Genomic DNA, 24,092 nt, shown 5'->3' with positions numbered 1-24,092 from the left:
TTTAGCAATAATTAAAGTTTGTTTTTTATAATCTTAGCTATAAGCTTATAATCAGCTAAAAGAAACAATGAATTTCTATAGCTTCTGAAGTTTCAAATGATTTTTTTTGGCTAGTGGCCCTCTGCTATTAAATCACTTCAAATTTGGTATGATCCTTCGGCATGGCAAATACAGAATTTTTTTGAAAAGAGATTGGAGTGTGGTTAGAAGGTTGACTATACAGAAATATAGGTTGCATGAAATTTGTGACTAAATAAAATCAGTTACTGTCTTTCTCTTCAGGAAAGATGAAAACTGCATTACTCTTGGTGGTCAATTTAAATGACCATTTCTAAGCAAAGTCTTCTTTATGAAATTTCTTAGGGACAAGAGCAATGGGAGTAGTTGAGGAACATGAAGTACTCCCTCTGAGAAGAACTGGTTACTTTACCAGCTAACTAGGAGGAAAGATGGAAACTGTGTGTTCATAGGTGATCAGGTTTCTGTGAATTTATTGGTTTAAACTGTGGAAGGGGGAGATGGGGATTTACGTCATGCAGCTTCTCCAAAATGGAAGCTAAAGTTTTTAAATCTGAATCAAAGGACACACAGGTTCTCAATTCTGCCATATTACTAAGTGTTAAGAGAATCCTTTTTCCAAGGAAACTTTTCTACAATATAGATATAATGCCCTTAAATTTGAGCAATCTATGCATGAGGCAGGAGCCAGACACTGTCAGTCAGCTGGTTGCACTTTGTTGCTGCTGTGCAAGGCAGCCAGCAGGAATTTAGCAAGAGCTGGCTGCTCAGCATCTGACTTCGCCTTGCATGAGGCAGGATTGTGGGATTTCATTTCCGACTCCATCTCCTGCTATCTCAGTGCTTATAAGAGTGTTGGGAGGGAGAGGGTTTGGAGAGCAATGGTCATGAGTTGGGAAATCAGGTAAGGATCTGATAGGAGAACAGAGGAGGACGTAGGAAGGCCAAGTTTTTATTTTTTTTATAGGATATAAGCATGTTGCGGTCTCCTTGAATTTAAGGTCATACTTGGCTACTTAAAATAGTTGTGTATACATGCAAAAAAATAAAATAATGGTCTCATTAGGTGAAGTTTGGAATTTCTCTTTCACTTAATAATTTGAAACAGCTCTTCTGCTTTTGATGGAGTAGCTCTGTATTAATACATCTGAGTTCAGAATTTGACCCTAGCAATATAATGAAATGATCTTCCTGTTGAAGCATGGCATAAATCACCACCTGGTGATTTCTGACTTTTTGGTGAGAAGAAAATTGGGCTAACACTGTGCCTGCAGTGAGAGGGATGCTAGTCTGACTGACCCAATACTGATGCAGTCTTTTCAACTTTAGCTGCTGTGTTACCTTGAAATCTTTGGAGAGTTTTCAGCCTTTGTTTCCTGTTAGAAATGCTTAGGATAGCTGTTGTTATGTGCCACCTTAAGGGATAAGAAACCAAATCTAACTTCCAGTCTTACCTTTGCCTGTGTTTCACAAAAGCTGTGGCCTTCATCCCACAGAAAGGCACACAGGCAGAGTCATTATTTCCTCACTTGAAAGATGAACTATGTATTACTGCCTGATGGAACTTTTTTTTCCCTTCTAAATTTTCAGATCACGTGCACATCTTCTGTTTTAATCAGTCTGACTAGTTGAAACGCAACCTGAATGGTGGTGTTTATTTCAGATTTGACTAGAACAGAGTACTTCTGTGAATATTCCCATATTATACACATATTTAAACCTTTAACTTGACTCAGGTGCTTATTGCTTTTACAACCTTTCTGGCCAGCCCTTACAAGTGCCTGGTAATTTCATATGTTCCTTTTCTATGTGATTCAGATAATCCTCCACTGCTTCAAAAATGTTAACATTTATTGATATTGCAGGGGATCCGATGCTGGTCAGCACCGGTGTGCCGCGACCTTCCTCGAGAGAGCGTCCTGCAAAGACCAACTCTTCCAGGGGCAGTGGCCGCAGGCCTCCCTGGGCAGCAGGGGGGTTCAGCAAGTGTGGCAACTTCTCTGCTACAAGTGACTGCAGCTCTTGTGATTCAGCTCTTTGTGAAATCACCCAAGGTGAACTCGGGAATAGAGACAGGAGCCTCGTTTGGCAATTCCACAGAGGCAGCTTTTATTGTCCAGCAACCCCGGCGAAGGGAAGGTCAGGGAGCAAAGACTCCCTTCCCGAGGGGAAGGAACAGGGGCTTTTTATGGGAAAGGCAGGGGGTGGGGTAGAAACCAACTAGCCAACGGGGTACAGGCTATTACCATATAGAAACAAGGCATGCTGGGGGTGGTTCACTTTCTCGCCATGACCCGAGGTTGCTTACCTCTGGGGAGAGTCTTTTTGGCCTCAGGGCTCTCTCCTCCAAGGGAGTGCAGAGGGCTCTTGCACCAAGGGCTCACAGCCCTCCACATATTGATGAGAAAGACTTGGGGAAAGTAACTTAAATGCAATGAGAAAGGGGCTTTCTGTGGAAACAGTTGTGGTTGTAGCATTATACCTACCTCGTGGTCCAATTACCTTGTCAATGAGTGAAATACACTCTGAGAAAAAATAGTGGAGATTAATATACACAGCCAATGTCTGAAGATCAATATAGTCTTGGATCCATCTCAGATTTATTAGAAGTGTGGATAGTTCTATGGATGTAAAAGGAATTTGAGAGAAAGAGAGAGAGAGAGAGAGAGGGATGTGTCCATAGTTTTAAAACTGATAAGCAAATTTCATCCTCAATGCTTAACAAGAGACAATTCCAAATGAGTTAATTTTCTGAAAGTGCCAAGATGCCAAATGTTAAAGATTTGCTGTCTTTAGGGGATTTCTAACTGAACATTTCTTCATAATGGAGGAAGAACCAAAAATAGTCAATTTTTATGTCCTCGTAAAGTTCTTAGTCTCAGGAGCTTCCACATTATATATACTATGATGTCAAGAAATAAATGAGAACTATCAGCTGAGGGTAAAGCAAAACAGACCACAAGATCTCACAATAGGGCTGCGTATTTTTGCTGCACATGTAATGGTGATATGGAAAAGAGTAATCTAGTAACAGTTGCCGCCCTGACTAAGGTATTCTATTCATATTCTGAGATAAATGGACATGAAAATGCTTCAGAGGCTGATGCTAATAATACAGTTCTGTTATGCTCTGCCTTTCACACTGTACGTTGGTTTTTACATAGTTCAGCATAATGAAAGCTCCAACAAAACAGTATGTGTTGGCTGTCCAGTGTGAAAACACAGCTGACACTTTAGTCAGACACCTTACAAAAGAAAAACAGCCCCAAAGGTTTAGCAAAAATCTCAGAAGATGTCGCTGCTAATTTACACAAAGCAAAACAGCAACAAAATGTCTTCCTCAGGGAAGATGTCCCAGCATTGTCCCAGGACAACAGCAGAGAATCTGTTGTCTTTGAAAAACAGATGCTATGCAGGGAAGATGAAAGACAACTGGGAAGGCTGACAAGACTGAAAGATTATGCAACCATACATTGCTGCAATATGGAAGTCAAATGCATTTACATTTTCTGGCTAATAAGGAAAGCCTTACAGTAAACAGGAAAGTCATGGAAAGGGATAAGAAGCAGCCTTTTCTTCCTTGGTAATTCTGTGCACTAAGCAGAGCAGACTGTTCCACTGTTTGCACTGAAAAAAGGACAGCGAGGGCAGTCCAGTCACAGAAGATTTTTGATTTGTGCAGGGTTGCAAAAATAATGGCAAGTCTGAAACTGAGCTGGAATTTGTGTGGCTTGAATTCATCTCTAGTTTCACTCAACAGGGACTGTGCCCTTCTCAGCATCGTTCAGTGGCTAAGCCTGCAGTGATTCCAAGTTGGTGTTATTTTCCTCTCCCTGTCATTTTAGGATTTTGCAACTGTGGTTCTGTTTTGTGCTAATGTTCATTAACCCCCCTCTTGGATAATATGAGTTCTCAAAAGGTGAAGCTTGTTACACATTTAGACAGATCCTAACTATTGATTAACACACTTGTGTACTCGAGGAAGTCTGTCGCATTGCAAGCATACTGCAGGCCACATAATCTACTTGCTGACTGAGTGATCCCTCCATCCTCTGCCTTTGGTATTTACCAGACGTCATAATTTTCTGTTGAGGCAAGGCTGATGACTGCCTTTAAACCTGGAAGAGTGTAGGATCCCGCAAAAAAGGTAGCATGAAGAAACAGGAAAATTTGGTACATTTTTCGTCTCCAGCACTTAGGGTTTTCAGTTCAGCATAGATTAATACTGAGTCAAAACCTCTGCAGATCTGTCTCTTTCCAAACCAGCTCCTTGCCAGCATCTCCATTGAACTATTAAGCATTGGCTCTATTTCTTTCTGATCACTATCACATTAGCTAGCAGAATTAAACATCCTTCTCTATTCAGTTTGAAAAATGATTTCTTCAAAACTGCCCCTGGAAAATTTTGCCTAAGACTGTCTTTCCTCTCTTGCCCTAGTAGGAAAATGTCCATCTTATGTTTGATTCTGCCACAAAATATACACAACTTCTTTTATGTGGATTAAAGTGAAGTTAGTTTACAGACGAAATAGCATCTTTCCATTCAGGTGAACTATAAATTTTGCTGAGTTTACCAAAGTTAAGCAACCAAAGTAACTGAGAGTAGTTACCAGTTTTTACCTGTAGTGCCTCTAATTTCTTGATTTCAAGGCTGTTTTGGAGACCTGGTCTTGATGGAGACTATGATGCACTTGCGGGGAACCCTATTTAATGCAAAGCCAAAGGACTATGGAAACTGTAACTGTGCACAGACAACACCTTGCCCAATACAATGCAAATGGCACCATTTTTTGGGCTGATGTTGACTACTATGGTGTGTGTTTGAGCAGTTAGACCACAGCTGACCTCACTGAAATGTTAAGCTCAGTTTTCTCAAATTGATGCACAGGAAGGAGGTCACCTGAATCAAAAACAAATTTAAGTCAGTTCTGTCTGGTCAGTGTCCAGAACTGTGACAAGCACAAGGAACATGCATGTTCACTGAGACAGGCAGAATTTCTGGAGCTTTTTGCTGGCCAGCCTGGATACCTTTCTAGCATAATGTGGCCTCAAAATGCGAGGCAAAATGTGGGCCTTGGGTTTCTGATGTCTGAATACAAGTGTTTCTCCTTAACATCATACAATACACGAAAGGAAGCATCAGGAAGGAAATATGCCCTGTAGCATCATTCTCAAGGGAAGGTATACTTCCACAAAATGAAAATAAATGAGTTGGTATTATGATAGTCTAATACTGTGGTGTTATGTACAACAGATGCATTTTTCTGCTAAGGGTTTAATCCCTTCAGGCCCATTAAGCAAGGGGAAAAGTTTAGAAGGGACGCTGTTAAAAGAAGACATTAATGCACCTTTAAAAGAAAGTAGTTGGAGCACAAATCCTGGGAGAAATACAGTACAAAATAGTGAATGAAATATTTATACTTTCCACTGAAGCTGAGTTTATGCACTTGAGGGAGAAGCCCTGATGAAATGGTCTTCCCCTTTGTTCTGTATCTATTTTTCCAATTGCTCAGACATAGCTGTTAGTTTCACAGTCACTCTGAGGTTGATTAGATTAGAAATCATAGGCCTGTCTGCTCGGCATGGCCGATGACACACAGGAAGTTTGGGAGGCATTCTAAGTATGTAGTTTGGGTAAAGGAGATTTCTTTTTGTGTGCTTCCAGACATAAATTGGTTCTTCAGGATTTAGTGTGATTGGATCAACCTTCCTGTCTTATTCTGAACAAAACAATTTAATACGTGATATAAAGCTTGTATGTGTTCATATGAAATCTCACTTAAGGACCAAATATGCTGCAAGGTTCACTGATTTATCCAAGGCCCATGACTCTCACATTTATATACCATTGCTTTTAATTTTATTTGTTCAACATGAAGCAAAACTGTGTAATAAAAAAGCTGTGAAAGTTTTTAGGGGGACATTCTCCAAAACAGATGGAGGAAGAAAGTGCCTGGCTGGTGAGTGAATCGGACTTCGTGCCTTCTAGAACCCTTTCTTTCTCTTTGGACTTGAACACTGAGATTGCTTGTACAGGATCATGGTCCTTTTAAAGAAATTATTTATGTTTACTAGAAGAACATTTTTTATTTTCATATACCTTCTAAAAGAAAAGAAAAACTCAAAAGCAATTTAGCACCTTGTATTCTGCAGAAGGGTTCTCATGTTTTCTCTACACGGCTCATTTCTTTCTAGAGGGTCTTTTCCAAATGCTGCCCTCCTATTCAGTCTCATTTATATTACCTACTGCCGTTCATCTACCTACATCCCTCAACACAACTACGCCTAAGTCCAAAAAGTGAAGAAAAGGTGGTGGTGTGTTGTTTGGTTTTGGTTTAATTTTTGGTTGGTTAGTTGGTTGGTGTTTTTTGTTTATGTGTGGGTCTTTTCCTTTTAATATTTTTTCCTTTTTTTGGGGGGGTTGGTTGAGGTTTTTTTTAAACTTTAATGGACTGTAATTTGTATAAATTTGTCATTTGATATAAAGGGCAAAATGACCTTGTGATTGTCCCTCTTGTGTTTCTGCTCCCTGAACTTTTTTTAAGCTCACAGTTCCATGATCTGGTATAATGCCTTCATCTGCTTTTTCCATAGCTTTTCATTAAAATACACAGATCTCCTGGGCATTCACATTAGCTTTTACATACAAAACATTTAATACTCTTGGAATTGGGTGTTTTTTTGCTTAGAAATGGCCTTTGTTTTTCAGGTTTTTTGCATTTATTTCAATAAATATAAATTGATTTTTTAGAAGTTCAGATAAATCTGAAGGTGCAAAGCATATTTCAAAATCTCTGAAATTAGTAAGCATCTAAACTAACTGTCCACAGATACTTTTACAAGAAGCAGCAGTAACAATCTTTGCGCATGCTATTTCTCAAGTACATCTAAGTATATAAGAATAAGCTGGAATGGAGATTAGAGAACATAATTTGCACAGAAAGTCTTAAAATTGTGGCCCTTGGGAGTGGTTTGGGAAGGTGATTGGGGTCCACTGAATAACATTTTTATTTGTAGGGTCAAATCAAGAGCATATGTAAGAGTGAAAACCATTCCTTGAGAACTGCCAGATCTGATCTTTCTCTGTTTTGCTGCATTAATGAGTAATCAATACATAAGGAAAGGAAATGTAGTAATTTCTCCTTGAAAAGATCTTCTACTCAGTATTTCAATAATATTTAATTCTTATGGAGCCTTTTGCTTCCTCAGAATATGTTAAAGATGTGGACTTATTCAATCCATCCCTGTTATCCTTATTCATCCATCCAGCATTTCACTGAGAGCGGCAGTTATACACTCCTATTTCTGTCCAGGAGGGAGGATAGGGCGGGTTGCTTAGGCTGCTTCATTAACTTTTTTGTGGACAGGAAAAAAGGGCACAGTTGGATCCCATTTTAGAACTAAGGATTTCCTGATTTTCAGTCTTCTGTTTACACAACTGCATTGTGCTGCTCTGACTTGCACTAAGTATTCCCTGGCTTAAGGGACCGAGGTGTGGTAGATGTAATCAAGATATCCAAGCTTGCCTATCTCCAGTAGGCACACTGGGCCTTTGTTAGCTGTTACCTTGTGCTTCCTGAAAATCATTTGGTGTTGTCCAAATGGATCTTCTACCTACTTGTTAATGTAGGACACTGGATTTTCCCCATAATTTTAAATCCAAATGCCGTGAAACACTGCACTTTGGTATTTCTTTTACTGTATTGAACTAAAAGGTGCTTTGAGACATTTGCTAGTGTTGTATTTTAAGGATAAGGTACCCTTTTTTTTTTGTTTACTTCTTAGAATTTTTTCTTTTCTGATATTAAGGATGCTTTTTCAGGGTGGAACACAGGGAATTTATTGTGTAACACCTGTTAACAAAAGAGGAACTTGATTAATTTCCCACTCATGGTGCTGAGACTGTTCCCCTTTGTTGTCATTTTCTCAGGGTTATTACTCATTACCCTTATTCATTCTGCTTTGATAGAGGTAAATAGCTTTTAGTTCCCCCTGCCCCCAAACCTTCTTTAAGTTTCCTTTGACAGCTTGTTGTAATTATGCCCCTCATTGAAGACACACTCATTATTCTCTGTTGCCCTGAACAAGATTATTTAAGGCTCATTTTGGATTTACTCTGTGCATGTATGTTGAATGTATTTCCCTGAAAAAACAGAAAATAGCAATATAAGGGCAGTGTGAGATGCTGGTAAATGTGTTACTGATCACAGCTTGTATAGTTGGAGGTATTTCAGTGAACATGAGCAATGTCCTTGTCATTACATGACAAAAAAAAAAAAAAGAGAGAAAAAAAATGCCAAAAGGATACAAGCAAGAAACTATCAAAGCTGTCTATACGACCTGTTATTGAGTAATTGTTACATACAGTTTACTGTTGAGCTGTCACTGTACCCTCAGCTTTAATATAATATGAGCCAATATTAGGGGTGGTTTTGTGCTGTATCAGTAGTCTTCTTTTGGAAGGTATCTGATGGCATTACAAATGTTGTTCATAATGTTGTAATATTACAATGTGACAATTAGTACATCCTCACTTTCTTAATTTCTTTTCCCCAGACATAACTTACTTGCCAGAATTAACAAGTTCTTGGGAGTGTCAGGATTCTTGATTTGCCGCAGGTCTTATTGTTACTCAACTTATTGTTGACATCTCAGTGCTGAGGCATTTAACAAATAGCTCAGGCCGTTCCTGAGAGTCACTGGTTCTTAATTTCATGTCTTCTTTCCTTTCCCTTCCAAAAGGATCCTGCTTGGTAAGGCTTCTGTTCCTAACTGCCTGGGCTGTTAATTCTTTGACAGATCAGACAGCGGGAGTAGTTCCAGAAATGTACCTTTGCCCTTAAATGAACTTGAATTCACTTGGGTAACTGCAATACACGATGACTCCCATCCAGGAAAAAAACTATAAAAACCCCCTGTAACTATCAAGCTATCACAGTAGTTATGCACTTGCTTTTATGGATTATATGTAAGTGATCACGTTTGAATTATCAGCTCTTGTAGAAGCTGCAGTCACAGGTGTTCTAGCTGCATTGCACCTTGATGCTTTTTATGTGGAGACAGTAGGTCTCTTTCGCTTGTGTCCTTGATTTTGTCTTATTGCCTGCTCCTTTTTATTTTAGAAATTGTGGTTTTTTTGGTATTCTAGCAATCTTAGACTATTTTGTAGTAGTCTGATTCATTAAGGTATTGGCATTTCTAGTTATTTGAAAACAGTAACATGATGCAAGGAATGGTACAGAGATTTAAGAGAAACAGTAGTTACTTTACAAATTAATAATGAACACTAGTTCCTGGCTTATCATCAAGAGTATCTTCAGTTATACTTTCATATTATTAAACTCCTTGGTTTATGGTAAATGTATTCCTGATGGGGTGAATTTTCAAACATGGATTCTGTTTTGCCTGTAAATAATCCATAGATAAATGACTGCATGTGCATAGCTTTTTAACTGGATATATTAGGTTAAATTAAAAAAAATAATAATAAAAAGAGGTTTCTGTAATGACCTATCCCAAGTAAAGCATGTTTACCTTGGAAAGCAGGTAGTTTTACTTTTTTGCAAAATCATAGGCAGTAGGTACAGATGATAGATATAGCCTTAAAAACTTTACTGTTATAATTTACTTTTTCCTCATACCTTATGCTTCATCTAAGCCACAGAGGGTCAACAGCTGCAAAGATTTGTGTTGGAGGCGATCATTCTTGTTGAAAAGGAAGTGGCTGAATAAGGATCCACAAACAAAACTGGGAGCACTATGGTGTTGTAACCTTGACACAGTTTGCGTTTGCTGGCTAGTCCCAGGGTCCGTGGTCTATTGCACCTGCTGCCCACCTGATGCAGACCTGCTGTGAGCAGCAGTTTTTTACCTGGCCTTTCTGGATGTCTGTAACAGAGGCTGCCAGAGCACCAAAAACCCCCCTGAAGCAGTAAAGGAGTACCTTGCATGACAAATGGCGAAATATCATGCTGGTTAGCAGATTTGGCAGAACTGCCTTTGCTCTAGGACCACCCTTCTTGTAGAAATTTACTTGTGAATTGTATATCTATGCATATTGTGTGTGTGGAGATGTGTAACTTCCAGATGTACATATGAGTCTGAGATTTACAGTGGGATCTATGTGAATAATCACAACTGTTGTGCACACAAACAGATTTTTACAGGATGTTTCCAAGAATTTTGAACAAAAAGGACACAGAGCCAGTACATATTTCAAAGATATCATCATCTATATATGTGTCTCTCCTTGCTTCCTACAGTTTGAGTTCCTATAAATAGGAACAATCCCAGTCTGAGAAAGAAAATGAGAAGTAGCACAAATAATATGGACTCTTTTATAATCATAATGGTATGCATGTGCCAAATTTAAATGTGCACACAGATGCCACTGAAATAGAGATGGCTCCAAACCAGTCTCATGCCTTTAGCCTAGAAAACACTTTTTCATTTCCCAAGAGAATATGAAATCCCTCACTGAGTATGAGATTGTACCTTAAAAATTATTTCAAGTGATTATATTTATAGGCTGTTTATGAGACTCATTACTATGTACATGAGCACATAAATGAAATTAGCCTCACAAGAGGCATTTATCCAAGGACACACAGGATGTCTGCAGCAGAGCCAGGAACCAGAAGATATCTTCCAAGTTTAGTCCAGTATCTTAACCACAGTGCTATTTTTGCCTGCTTGTGTCCTGCCATACTCCGAAATCTTCACGCGGAGACCTCTGCTCTGTCTTTCCAAAGAAGATCATGTGTGGCTTGTGTGTTCCTCTCCGTCATATCAAGATATCTCAACAAGAATATGCACTTGTGTCTTCAGTCAAGATCACTACTTCTAAATGACTGACGGAAGTAGAAAAAGAAAACACAAGGCATACATAAAGTAAGATACTACAGATCTTTTTAAAAAGAATATCTTATGCTTCTGCTGTAAAGAAATATCCTATTCAGAGAAATCCATTACCCAATTTAGTATGGAGGGGATAATCTACTGTGGATGTTAATCCTTTGGAGTCTATTTTAGCTCTCTATTTCATAAAATTATTGCTTCATTCTCTGATAATTTTACAATTCAGTATCATTAATTTATATAGAGAAAAGGGTTGATGGAACTACTTATTGTTAAGATTTCCCATCCTTTCCCATTAGGAATCTTTCTTTTCAGTTGCTGTAAGAGTAGGATTAAGTTTACCGAGCAAGAAGATTGAGATTAGCATGCAGGTCTGGGGCTTGGAGCAGTACTTGCCTGCCAAGATCTCTCTGCTGCCAGGATATCCATGAGGCTTGCTGCTGCAGTTTGGTGAGCTGATCCCATATGGGAGGACGGGAAGGTCGTGTTGCTACTGGTCACTCTGTGGCTGATGACTGGCAGAAGCTTGAGCAGAACTATGCCATATGATACACAGTATTCTGAAAATGTATGTCCTTCCTTAAAATGTGCACTAAAACCCAGCGCTGACTTTTTGGTTAATTTTGTATGTGCCTTGGTTGCCTACCTGTTAAGTGCAGATGAACATGGTTCTCTGTCTCCTCAGGTGTTAGGAAGGTAAATTTACATGTGTTACAAAGCACACTGTCACTATAGTGAAAAGAAACCTGCTTGAGAGTCTATGCAAACATTAATAATTCTGTCTTCAGAGTAGAGTTTGAATGCTGTACAGGAAATATGGTATGGCATTGAAAAGCTATGAGAAAATAAAATATGAAATATTTTGTCATATGGATTAGCAGCGTCCATTCAACACTGAGAACAAGGCAAGGCGCCTCCCATTAGAATTAGATGCGATTCTGCAGATTTTATTCTAATGAAGAGACTCAAAGATGTAGTTAAGCTGGAGTAAGGAGTCTTAATTCCAGTGCTCCAGGAATTTTAGCTGTTCACTTTGCAACTTGTCTTTTAACATACTTTCTGTTGTGTTATATAAAGTGACTAAGGTGGAAATTTAGAGGCTCCATCAGGCTAATGTAGAAATCCTAGTATCATATTCCAGAAATCCCAGGCTTGGCATGACACTTCTTCCCCAGCCAAAAGGCGCTGGTATTCATGCTGGCAGACGTGCAACAACCACCAGCTCTAAGGAGGAGGCCAGAGTTGGGGACTGAGCACTGAAGGTATTCCAGAGCTGCATACAAGCAGAGCCACAGGCGCTGTAGGGCTCCTAGGGGAGCTGGAGTGAGCGGCAGGGTATGCAGCTTGCAAAGTTCGCTGCTGGAAGTGGGTTTTAATAGCTGGTTCAAGAAAGGATTGTGATGTTTAAGAGGGAGTTCTGCTGAACTGCGTCCAACTGCTTCCAGACAGTCCTGTGGGACCAAAGTGTGCCATGGCACCCTGTCATCTACCAGCCTGCTTGGATCATGGGTTACATGTGTGTAAGTGTTTGTATATAGGGAGCCATCCATCATTTCAGTTCAGAGATGGTCTTTTTCAATGCAGCATGTTGGAATTTAGAGTATCTGTTTTCATTCATCCTTGTAGGAGTTACACAACTAAGTATCCATACATCACCTGATTTTTTGTTCTTTTTTTTGTCTTGCTGGTTAGTGCTGTTACAAGACTAGTTCTTGAATTAGGCGTTACTGTGTTTCCTACATGCAAGGAGGCAGCAACTGAATTATTGCATAAAATAGATATATAAATATGGTGATGTTCATATGCTGCTCTTTGTGAAGCTGAAGAACAAGTGAATGACTTGCTGTGATATGCTGAGAGCATGGGATCCGTCACCTTCCTCTTATAGCCAAGAACTTAATAATAGAAAAGACCAATTCAGAGAAGCATGCTGAGAGGGTCTTTCATTTGCTCTATCATTCTTCACTACTGTTTCCTCCTACTTGATCTCTCACTTTACACCTAAGATATGTTTCTCTTGCTGTTTGAAGAGTGCTGACTAGAGATTGACTCTTATCTAATATTATTTAGTGTTAACTCCCCTTTTCCACTCAGACTGCAATGACTGCTTCAGGGTCATGTGGTCGTAAATGAGAATGTGTGCTCCACAGGTAGTCAGCTCACTGAGCTGGCCCCCCAAAGTGTCTGCTCTTCACTACAATCAGTGTTTTTTCCTTTTATTGCAAACAGAAATCTCAGCTGCCAAGAGAACCACCTGTATATAAGCATGCACGTAGTGTAGCAGTGGTTGCTATATGGTACACATTAGGATTCCAGTCTGAATGATGCAGATGTTCAGGGACTTGCAGTGGCTTTAAGGTGACCCAGAGTTGCTTGAGTGACAAGGAGTTGGGACAGTCCTATGGGGCATTTATTATTATTGTTACAGTACTTTGGAAACAAGAGCTAAGAGCTTTCTAAAAGCTGACATTTGCAGCTAAAATATGTAATGCCTGAAGAAATGCAAAAGCAGCCCTTATTAATATTGGCTTTTTCTAGCAGTAAACTTGAAATATGATGATAGTCTGTAAGCATGCAATGCCTCTTTCCAATTAAAAAATGTGCCTAGTACCATGTCTGAGCAGGAGTCCAGCAGTGAAGGACAGCACATAAAACTAAGGTAAATCGGTACAGTGTCAGATGGAAGGGAATGAAGAAAATGGTTGATGCCATGCTCTTGGCCACAACCCTAACTGAATAAAGCAAAATACTTAATTGTGTCCTGAAACCTTGTTAACTTGGCTTCCACTGTTAGACCAATGGGCGAAGCAAACTGCAGAATCAGAAAATTTTTACAATACTGTCATAAAAACAGAGGCTTTAAAAAAGAAGAACCAAGCCCAAGAGTTTGTAGCATGGTCCCAGCTGTTGAGATAGGAATTATGAATGTGCAGAGAGGCAACAACAAAATGCATCCCTCACTATCTCCTGGCTGTTGCTCAGTGAGATAATCACTTGCCTCTTCTCATACTCAGTATAAAAATTTATTTGAAAGGTATCAAGGAAATATGAAGACTGCAGATGGTGTCTAGAGATTGTTATATATCATTACACAGGCAAAAACAATGCTAAGAAAGCATTAAGGTTGCAAAGTCAAGTGTTCAAGAGGTATAAAATTACAGTGTAATGGTTGTCTCTGCAGTTGTAACAGGCTTCTCTGTGAACACTCGTTATCTTTTTAATATTCATTATAATTATCCCATTACTCATTAACCTCAAATGTGAGATCATATGGAATTTTCCCACTTGTTCTTTTAATTTAATTTACATGTGAAAAAGGTTTCAGCTTTAAAAAATAAAGGAACCTGAAAATGGCATAAACTATCCCATGGCATATTGACAAATGGATTGTCAGCAAGGCTGAAATCTTTCTATTTATCACAGAGACTTGGAGAGTCTGGCAGCATTACATTTTAATAGTCTATGTGGACCAGTGCTGGAAGAGGGTGGATCACTTTGCTGCTCGGTGTAGATGATTTTTGTTGACAACGGAGGAGTGGTCAATGTCAGGAATTTGGGGGTTGCAGCCAGGATGAAGAGGGAAAAGGGCTGCCCTCTTTTTTCCCTTGTATGTCTCCGTGCCCTTCTGTTCTCACCCATTTTGGCTCCTCTCATGTCCTGCCTAGCCCTCCAAATCAATTTGGCTCATCTTAACTACCTGGTTGCCATCACTGCTGCTTTTTCATTCTTAATTTTAGTCAATTCTTAATCTCAGGTCCCATTTTCCACAGGTATTTCTAGATCCCTGTTTCATTCTTCTCCACTTCAGACTGTAACACTTATTCACCCCAGGGTTCTTTTACAACACCGGCGCCTTGATGTATTGTCTTCACTCCCCCTGTAACCAAGGCACATCCCTCTTTTACTCCTCAGTCTCCTTTTGTACTCCCTCCTCCACACCTCCTCATCTCAGTGAGTGATGGGCAACACCCCAACAGCCCAGCAGTATCATAATTGCAGAGATAATGCAATACCTACAGTACTGCTGGAGTTTTGTGCCAGCATCTCCTGCTATGCCTGTTATCCCTGCCTCTTGCTCTGTACAGCTCCTGGGAGGAAAGTGCCATTCTGTCTGCAGAGGTCTATGGAAGCTGGGAGGGAAGCAGGTATAGGGACTTCAGAGAGATATGTGCTGAGGATGCAGGGACTGTGAGTTTTCAAGTGTTCCTCATGTGGCCAAACCTGGAAAGTTTTCACAAGAAAGGTAGAAGGTACATCCCATTGAGTCACCCATTTGGCCAAATTTCTGGTTTCTCTTCCACATGTTGTAAGGAACCTTGCTGTCCTTCAGGCTCCTTCCAACCACTATCCAAGGAGGAGAAGCTGGATGAGCTTGGCCATTTTGGCCTGCATTTGGCACCACTTTATTCCAACACAGGTAAAAAAATTGTATCTTTCTTGAGAAACAGGAAAAGAAAAAGTGGCTTGACTGAAATTTCTCACCATGAATTTGAAGGGAGGATGTGATCTGCAGGATGGAAATATTCAGCTGCAGTTCTAGAGATCTGACAAACCAGTGATTCACTCCAATGAATGTCTGAGACCATGGGAAATGTCAAGCCCCCATAGTGAAGAACACTACCGGCCCTTCTCATAAAACAGTCAAATAATTGACTAGCACAAAGAAATAGCTATTGCTAAAATACAATTTCCTAATTAAATGAAATAAAGTTTTTGTTTGTTTTTTTTTTCTCCTACAAGGTCTTCACAGTACAAAAGCATCTCTACCTTTACTTGGTGGGAATGTACCAAATAGCCAAAGTGCAAATTATCTTCAAGCTGAATTTATGTCAGTATTTAATGGTATCAAAAGATTAATATTTAACTCCTACTCGCTTTCAGTTATTTCTAATTAGTTATTTCTACTCTTCAGTTATTTCTTCTTCTAATTCTTACCCTGCTGTATGTGAGGTGAGAATTCTTTAGGAAAGACTGCTCTTAAGGTTTTAAGCTGATACATATTTTGCTGACATAGGATCCTGAGAAGACAAGCATGTTGATATCAGGGGTGTACAACCTGCAATTGTAAGGAGAAGGGAACCTGTGTACATCTGTACTTAGCAGAAATGTCTTTAAAGCCCTTTATTGAAAAGAAGTCAGTAAGAGGTGAGATTGATTGGATCCTCAGTTTATGAGACCCAATTCTTCCTCTGTTAATGAACTTAATATTCTCACCTTCTACTTTATTTTAACTCAGTCCACAACCCTGCCGAGGCACCTTAGCTGACATGAATTTAGATGTTTATGGCACACTGTGCTCTCTCTTCCCATCTAGTAGGATGGATTTCCAAGTTAAAAAGAATAGCACAGTGGTATCTTTTTCCCCCCCGTGAATATTTTTGTTCTACATTCAAAGAACTGCAACATAAGTAAGAAAGTGGAGCCTAAAGCATCTGTGGCTGAGGAATGGGGGCAACAGAAAAATAATGGAGAGAAAAATTGAGAAAAAGAAAGTGCTTGTGCTGGCAAGACAGGCAGTTAGGCAGGGACAGAAATAAAGAGGAAACAAAACAGATGAAGGATTACAGAGTAAAAACTATTTGGGAATAGGATGTTGGGAGCGGTAAATAGGATAGAACAATAGGGAAGAGTATTTGCTGAATGTGAATAGAAATCACTATAAAGTTTCCACCATCTCCTAATAAAAATACAGTAGCCTTGAGTCCTTGTGCTTTATTAAAAACTCCAGCTGGAATACATAAAAGAAGGCAGGCAAATTATTCTCAACCCAGATAACTTTCATATGAAGGAGAATGTAGAGATTTGATGAGATTTTTTGAAGGCAAAAAATATTTGATGAACAAGACTGAAGAAAAGATGCACCAAGGAGGGGAGGAAGGAAAAGAAAAAAGAAATGGTAGAGGGAAAAACAGAGGGAAGATTTGCACTATAATTAGCATTTGTCTGTTTGCAGGAAATGAATGATCTCTTACCCAAAGACTTTTTCTGGTACAGGAAAACATCAGTCCTAACCCTGTTTTTGTTACATGTCAGGTATTACCCTCCCTTTTGCTCTGGCAAGTGTACAAATGCAGGATTAGGAGGTTAAGCATTTCTACAGTGTGCTCTGTTCAGAATGGGCTTGGTACTGTTTAGTGGACAATGAGTTATACTGCAGCTGACAAAATACAGGTTTCCTGAACCAAATATATTCAGTTCAATACGTTTTCTTTGGTTATGATGGACAGTAATCTAGTGTGACATAAGGTTTGATTTTGCACGGCAGGCTGCATTGGTTCTGTGGTAAATGGAAGCTGCCCATTACAAAAAAATGCCATTATTCCTGTAAAAGAGGGGACTGATTTGAAGAATGGAGAATTGGTTCAAGTCTGCAGCTTACCTGCACCTGAAACTTTTTACCCAACTCCCAGTACTGTACTTCTCCATTTGCTATGCATTCTCTCCCTATCTTGGTGAGACAGAATTTGAGAGCTGGAAATTCCCCCTCTGTTGGGAATCGTTACACACAATCTTTTGATTCCGTATTTAGTGGACACTTATAATTTTTCTTGTAATGCTTTCAGGGAAGCTTTACATGTTGATAAGAAGGCACTAGCAGTCCTAGTACGTGATTTTCTGTGCTTTCCACTTTAGTTCCCGGTTGTGTTTAGGTGAGAAGGAGAAGAATACCATTTTGTTATGGGTGAAGATTACCGTTCCTCCCAACCTGTGATTTTTCTTTATTTATAAAATACTCTGGACTAAATAGACTCTGAATTACTGTAGGGCTTACTGGCACAAGCTAAAGTGCAGATTGCTTTTCCCAGTCATGAATTTCAGTTAAAAACAAACAACTGATGAACACATTTCCCTTGAGGCTGATTTAAATAGGGGTATTTCATTTGTATATTTCCTAAATAATATTTTCCTGCATGTGTAGAGATAAAAGAGAGTTTTTGCTTAAGATATTTTTGAAAACATCCTAGAGACTTTTTTTAGACTATGATTTTTCCTTTTTCAGGGGGACCAAGAAGAAAAATATTTATTGCAGTTGGGTCAAGGCAGAATTTTTATGGGAAAATTAAAACAAAAAATCAAATTTGAACTAAACTGAAAAAATAAGGTAATGTTTGAGATTTCATCAAAACTGTAACATTTCCAGCAGTTGTAATGAAAAATTATTTTTGCAAACACTTTTGCATGTAGTTTTGGATGAAATTGCAAGGGTAGTGCCATAATTGTACCATGTTTTAGAAGGGGGTCTATCAGGAGATGAAATAGAAATTATTAGTAAAGGCTCCTTCAGGTCTTATTTACAGCCAGCATTAGATAAAGTGTTATTTAGTGGGCAAATAAGCCTGCCAAATATGAAAGAGTCAAGAAGAAATGTGTCTTGGCATGCTGGGGAGGATATAAGTATGGAGAAAGCAGAATCTATTATATTTGATAGTGATGGAATGTCACCTGAAATGACCCTCCATTCTTGCCTACTGTTAACTTTTTCCCACGGAAAAAAAAAAAAGGCTACAGCTTGTGAATTCTCTAATCGCAGCCGTCTGGATGGTGGAACAACAAACCGTTTACATACATTATTACAGATTTCTGCTGTGTTGTTTTGGTGCCCCACCAAAATTGAGGTTCCCCTGTGGTACTGTAAAAACATAGAGACTGTTCTCATCATAAAGAGTTCCAGTTGACACTCATGAGACATAGACAGACGGGAGGGAGCAGATGAAGTAGTTTGTCCAAGGTCATGGCGTAGGTCAGCGGCAGCACTAGCAGGAAAACAGGACCGAGAAGTATGGGTTTGTGTAAATAGGGGCATTTACCAGCATAATCTCTCCTGGGGAAGAATGCCCATACGAGGCATTATGTGGGTATAACTCTAGCTGCTGAGGATGCTGGTGTAATTACATTAGTAAACTTTCCCAGGCAGATGAGCCCCTGCTCATGGACTTTAAGCACAAAACCCTGTTGCAAGGAGACCTTCTGCCAAAGAGTGTTGCTGGAAATCTAACAAGAGGAAGGAAAGAAAAAAACAAAATAAAACAAACAGCCCTCACTTCAATTAGAGGAAAAGATAATTCCTTTCAAGTTGAGAGGCTCGACTCCTGCTGGCCTTTGTTCTTAAGATTACCCTTGCTGTAATTTCACAGAGTAACTTGAATAATGCCAGTTTGTTCCGTGATTACCCTCAGCTGGAGCACAAAATTAATATCTCACTAAGTAATTCAGTACATGATGGGTGAACATTTAGTCAAACATGCCCCAAAAAGCTAGGATTTTCCATGTTTGCTGGAACTCTTTCAGTGACAATTTGTATATGTTTATGTGTTCGTATATGTTTATGAGCCTCAGTAAACAGGCAGCATATTTACGTCTCCCCATTACCTTCAGAAATAAACTTCCTGCAGGGAAAAAATCTCGTGTTCCCTGATTACAATCTAATTTTAAGTAAACAAGGGGGGGAAAGTGACTAGTAAGCAGGACTTTGGAGGGAGGAAGGTGGGAGGTGAAGAATTTTCTCCCTCTGGAATCATATCACATTTAATGCTGGTAGTATTAAGTTAATGTGCTGCAAGAGAGAAATGGCCTTGGCTAGTCCTCTTAGTGTTTGGGGGTTTGTTTGCCTTTTTTATCCTGAGAGTTTAGGCTCAAGACCAGGTGCAATATTTACTAACTTGTGATGTGGAGTTGCTATAGAAAATGCTACCTTTGAAACGTGCGTCTTCTAACCTGTGTGCAATCCTGGCATTTTCTGAAAGCCCTAAACTATTGATGTGTGATCCTCTGATATGCTACAGCCAATGTTTCTCTCCCATTTCCTGACATTGCATCTCACTGCCATTGCACTGCTTTCTCTTCACATGAACTCCTTCCAGAACTGAAAGAAAGTACCAATCTTTTCCCCATTTTTCTTATCTGCTGTGGCTTTTACCATGCAATGAGGGTTTGTGAGGTGAGAGGAACCCTGCATTTTTTGTCACAGTTGGGGCATTACCATTGACTGGTCATGTTACTTAATCCTCTTCCACACTTCAGGATGAATTCACTCTCGCAAAGTGTTCAGAGATGTGTAGGAAACAGACTGTAGACAAAAGACAAAAGCATTATTTACTTTGGTTGTATCCATTAACATCTGCAGAAGGAGTACATCAGTGCGTAATTTCAGTCTGTCTGTACAACTGACTGCTAGTTTCATAGGCTTGTGTTTGTAAGAGATCATGTCAGGTGGAAAACAGAAAGAATTTAGTGAATGTTCATTGTTGTTCATTGTTGTTCACTTTTCATCTAAAATTTTTCACTCTGCTGTCCAAAGATTTCCTTTAGGATTGGGTGTTTAGGTAGAAGTAGACTAATGGAAACCCCTGAGCCATAATGTAAAGACACAAGATGATAAAGTGAAAAATAATGAGGTATGATGATAGATGGCAATCCTTTGCTGTTGTCCAAAATCTTATCCATTAACTCTTTCAGATCCACTTTAGGCCATCTGTAGCTCTGCCTAATTCTAGACTTTGTGGTGTTGTGATGGTTAGTACTGAAGTTTGGAGAGCAAACCTGCTGGGTTTTTTCATGCAGGCAGGGAAGGGTGGGGGGGGGGGGGGGCGGTGTGTGAGGGTAAAGCCACCTCCAATGGTGTTTGGTCTCTTATGAAAGGAGGGCACCTGAAAACGGTAGCATCCTCCAACTCAGAGAGGTTCTGTCAATCCCAGACACTTAATGCTGTCCTTGTTAAGTGTTCTGATCCCCTGTGTCTTTCCACCCCCACTTTCTCTGTGGCTATCACATGCTTTACTGATGGCTGCACCAGGATATGTCACTTCTTAGAAACTCAGCTCTCCTTGGGTAAATCAGGTTGATAAATGATCCATTAAATAGTAAAATTCTGTGTTCATCAATATAATTTTAAGGTAGCTGGACTGAAGGAGCTGACAGATCTAAAAATAAAATCAGTGCCCTTCTTGTAATCCATTGTAAACAAGCTGTCAAGCATCACTATGGTCTCCTTTGTAATAGCTTTAATGAGTAAAAAGAGAGAATAAAAGTAGAGAGACAGGGTAAAAAATGTAAGCCAAATATAATTGTTCTTTTTTTGTTGTTGTTTAACCTATTATATTGCTTTAGGTGGTGGTATCTCTATTTCTCTAGTCCTGACTTAGAAAATTTTGACATAATTTTGTCAGAAGTTGAATGTTCTAGAATACATATTGCTGCTTTTCAAGAGCAAGGAGCTAGAAAATGTTTGAATTGCTCCCTGATTCTGATACCTATGACTTTAGAATGTTTTAATAGGATAGGTAAAAGGCTTTAAAAAAAAAAAAAAAAAAAGTGTGAGTAGAATTGTATTTTATCAAATAAAAGCTCCTGGATTTTCTACTAGGTATCTGCTTCTTTATTTTAACTCAGTTTTTGTGAATGAAGAAATCTGCATTCTATGAAAGGTAAAAATACATCCAAACATATGTGATTTTTCTATACTTTAGGCTGCCAGGAGAATGAGTCTCTCTTTTTTTTTGCCTTCTGTCGGTTAACTCCAGGTTTCTTATCCACAGCTTTGGTTGTCACTGGGTTAAATATCCTTTCGTGCCTTTGAATGTACTTGGCTGTCAAGTTTACAGATGATGTGTTCACATTTATTTAATTTCATTTCTAAACTTCTCATTGAAAAGATCTTTACTACTCACCTGGCTTGTGAATCTGCCCTCAGGTCAGTGACACCAGTGGCAGCAGTGTCTTTGCAGATGCACTGGGACCTGACTCACTCCCTGGGTTCCTGAGGCTGGGACTGGCTGGGGCTTGATAATGAGCCCTCCCACAGGAAGAAAAAACAGTTGTGAAGTTTGCTCACTGTTGCTCACTGGGATCGAACAGCTTGTCTTTTCTTTTGAGGAACATTTATACTTAACACTCGGTAGGCAAACTGCTATTTCAGTTTGCAAGTGGATTCAGTTATTCAAATGCACAGGCCAGAAAATGAAGGGGATTCTATTTAAACACTGTGCTCCCAAGTCACAGATGATCTTTTTGATGTCTGTATTTTGCAAATGGAAATTTTCCATTTTCCAGCACTAGCATTTGTTCAGAGGCTGTATGCTATCTAAATCTGCTTTTGTGGCTGTTCATTTGCATTTTTGCTATCCTATATTGCCTCCTGTCTTCTCCCCTTGGCCCCCCACTCTTTTATATTGAATTCCTATTTTTGCTGCCTCCACTCTGTCTTGCATCTCTGAAGGCTCAATCATGCGAGATGCTGAGCACTCAGAGCAAACAGCAGAGGCTGCTCAGCACCTGGTCGGGATTACAGGTGAAAAGGGAAACCCAAAGCATCTGCATATTGAAGACTTTTGCTGAGAGACAGCTGGAGAAAGGTGGAGCTGTTACCCACTCAGATAATAGTCCGACTTCTCCTGAAGCTTTCCACCTTTTCTTAGTTGCTAGAACTGCTGGAGCTACTAACCAGTGCATCTGATGAGGAAGTGTGTGGAAATCTTGGGTTGAAATGTTATGGCATGGTTTGAAATACTCACAGTAGTCAGATGATATAGCCAAAACAGCCCTTCCTGGATTTAAGATAATGACCATGGAAAACCTTGTATGTTCATGTAGATTTCTTTGTCAGAATGCACAGTTTTCTACTTCCTTTAGTATTTATCTTTTATTTCACCCTGCACACATAGGTTCTTTCTTCTCCCAAATCTGGTTACATCCACTTCTACAAGCAAACCGCTTAGCAAGAAAAACTGCGTTAATATCCTGAGGGAAAATTGAGAAGGTGAGGAGAGAAGCACAACAACTTAATTCTGGCAGTTGAAAGAACAATCTGAAAGTTGTCTCGGCTCAAAGTATCACGTACCGTCAAGTAATCACTATTCACTTCTGGAGATCCCAACCCTCAAACAGTCTATTTCACCCTCAGGGAAAGCCGGGCAGGGGGAGGGGGGAGAAGAAAGCGTAAGCAAGAGTATCACTGGTGTATCCTGCACTACAACGAGAGGCAGCATATTTAAAGCTGAGCAGTGATACAAACCGTGGGGCTGGGAGGCGGGGATTTCAGGCTTCTTCTCCCATTCCTATCTTTTTTCTAAATTCACTTCTCAGAAGAGAAGATGAATGAAAAAGAGGGACCCTCAGAAGAGGGACCACATGGTCCTGGTCGGCTTGGAATTCTTTAGGGAATGAAAATACTCAATAGTTTACCCAACCAGGCTTTTCTTCAGAATCTGTTGGAAGCTTGGGAGATGGTAGTGCCCCACAGGTCTCATCCGGGTGTGCAAGAACCCACTGAATGCCTGTACTGCGCTCTGGGAACAGAGCACTCGTTTAGCAGAAGTTTTTCTCCTGCAACAGGAGGCAAATAGCTGTGCAAGCATGGCATGGTGCTCCCACTGTATGGCAGAGGGCTGATAACTAAGTACCACTGATTATTAATGCCTGGTGATGAAAGCGCAGTGTATAGGCAGTGTGTAGTGTATATTTTGAGCGTGTATATGGCTTCTCGCACTGCCTTTTTCCTTCGCTCATGGACTAACTGGCTATGGGGCAGTTATGGAGATCCATACCAAAACCCTCTGCTTATGAGAACAGCAAACTGCCAGAGTAAAGCGTGATATTTCCATGTTCCTGTCATGTGCAAGCACGTGCCCACAAACCAAAACACAGCTGGCAAGTCTAATTTTAGCTCTACCAGCCTTGAGAAGTGTCCCTTTAAAGAAATTCTTTTTATAATTCTTTTTTTTTTTTTTTTTTTTTTTTTTTGGAAGCAATTTGGTTGATAATACAGCAGCTGACAATCGCGCTGCAATACTATGGATGATTTAAATAAAAACAAAAAGAAACTGCTGTCCCACATTCTTTTTCCCCAGAAATTTATAAATAGGCAAAACCACTGTAGAAAGGCCCAGGAATTTGATGACATGTTAAAGAAATAAGTTATTTTAAAAAAGGAGAAACGCTAGGATTTGTGTACAAGAGGAAACATTTTGTTATTCACGCACTGTTTTTTCCTGATGATTTATAGCCCTGTTGTAAGACAGACTCTTCCTTCGACTCTTTCGGAGGGTAAATATTTGGGATCGCGGTGCTGACACAGGTCCTGCACGCCTGGGATCTGTGGCAGGTGTGGGGCTCTCGGCCGGACGCGGGGGCCACACCTGGCCCTCACCTGGGCCCGGGCGGCGGCGGCAGCTGCTGCGTGCGGGGGAGTCCGGCCGGGGGAAACGCAGCCGCGGGGAACT

At 39.9% G+C, this 24,092-nt stretch overlaps 1 protein-coding gene across 1 annotated transcript in view; it reads left to right on the top strand.

Moving 5' to 3' along the window:
* Positions 1-24,092, top strand: part of RBMS3 (RNA binding motif single stranded interacting protein 3) — a 709,804-nt gene that overhangs the window by 239,488 nt on the left and 446,224 nt on the right. The gene's annotated exons all lie outside the window — the stretch shown is intronic.

The sequence above is a fragment of the Corvus hawaiiensis genome, chromosome 1, assembly GCF_020740725.1.
Source record: "Corvus hawaiiensis isolate bCorHaw1 chromosome 1, bCorHaw1.pri.cur, whole genome shotgun sequence".
NCBI lineage: Eukaryota > Metazoa > Chordata > Aves > Passeriformes > Corvidae > Corvus > Corvus hawaiiensis.
Note: the sequence above shows the minus strand (reverse complement) of the source record. Positions and strands in the feature narration are given on the sequence as shown.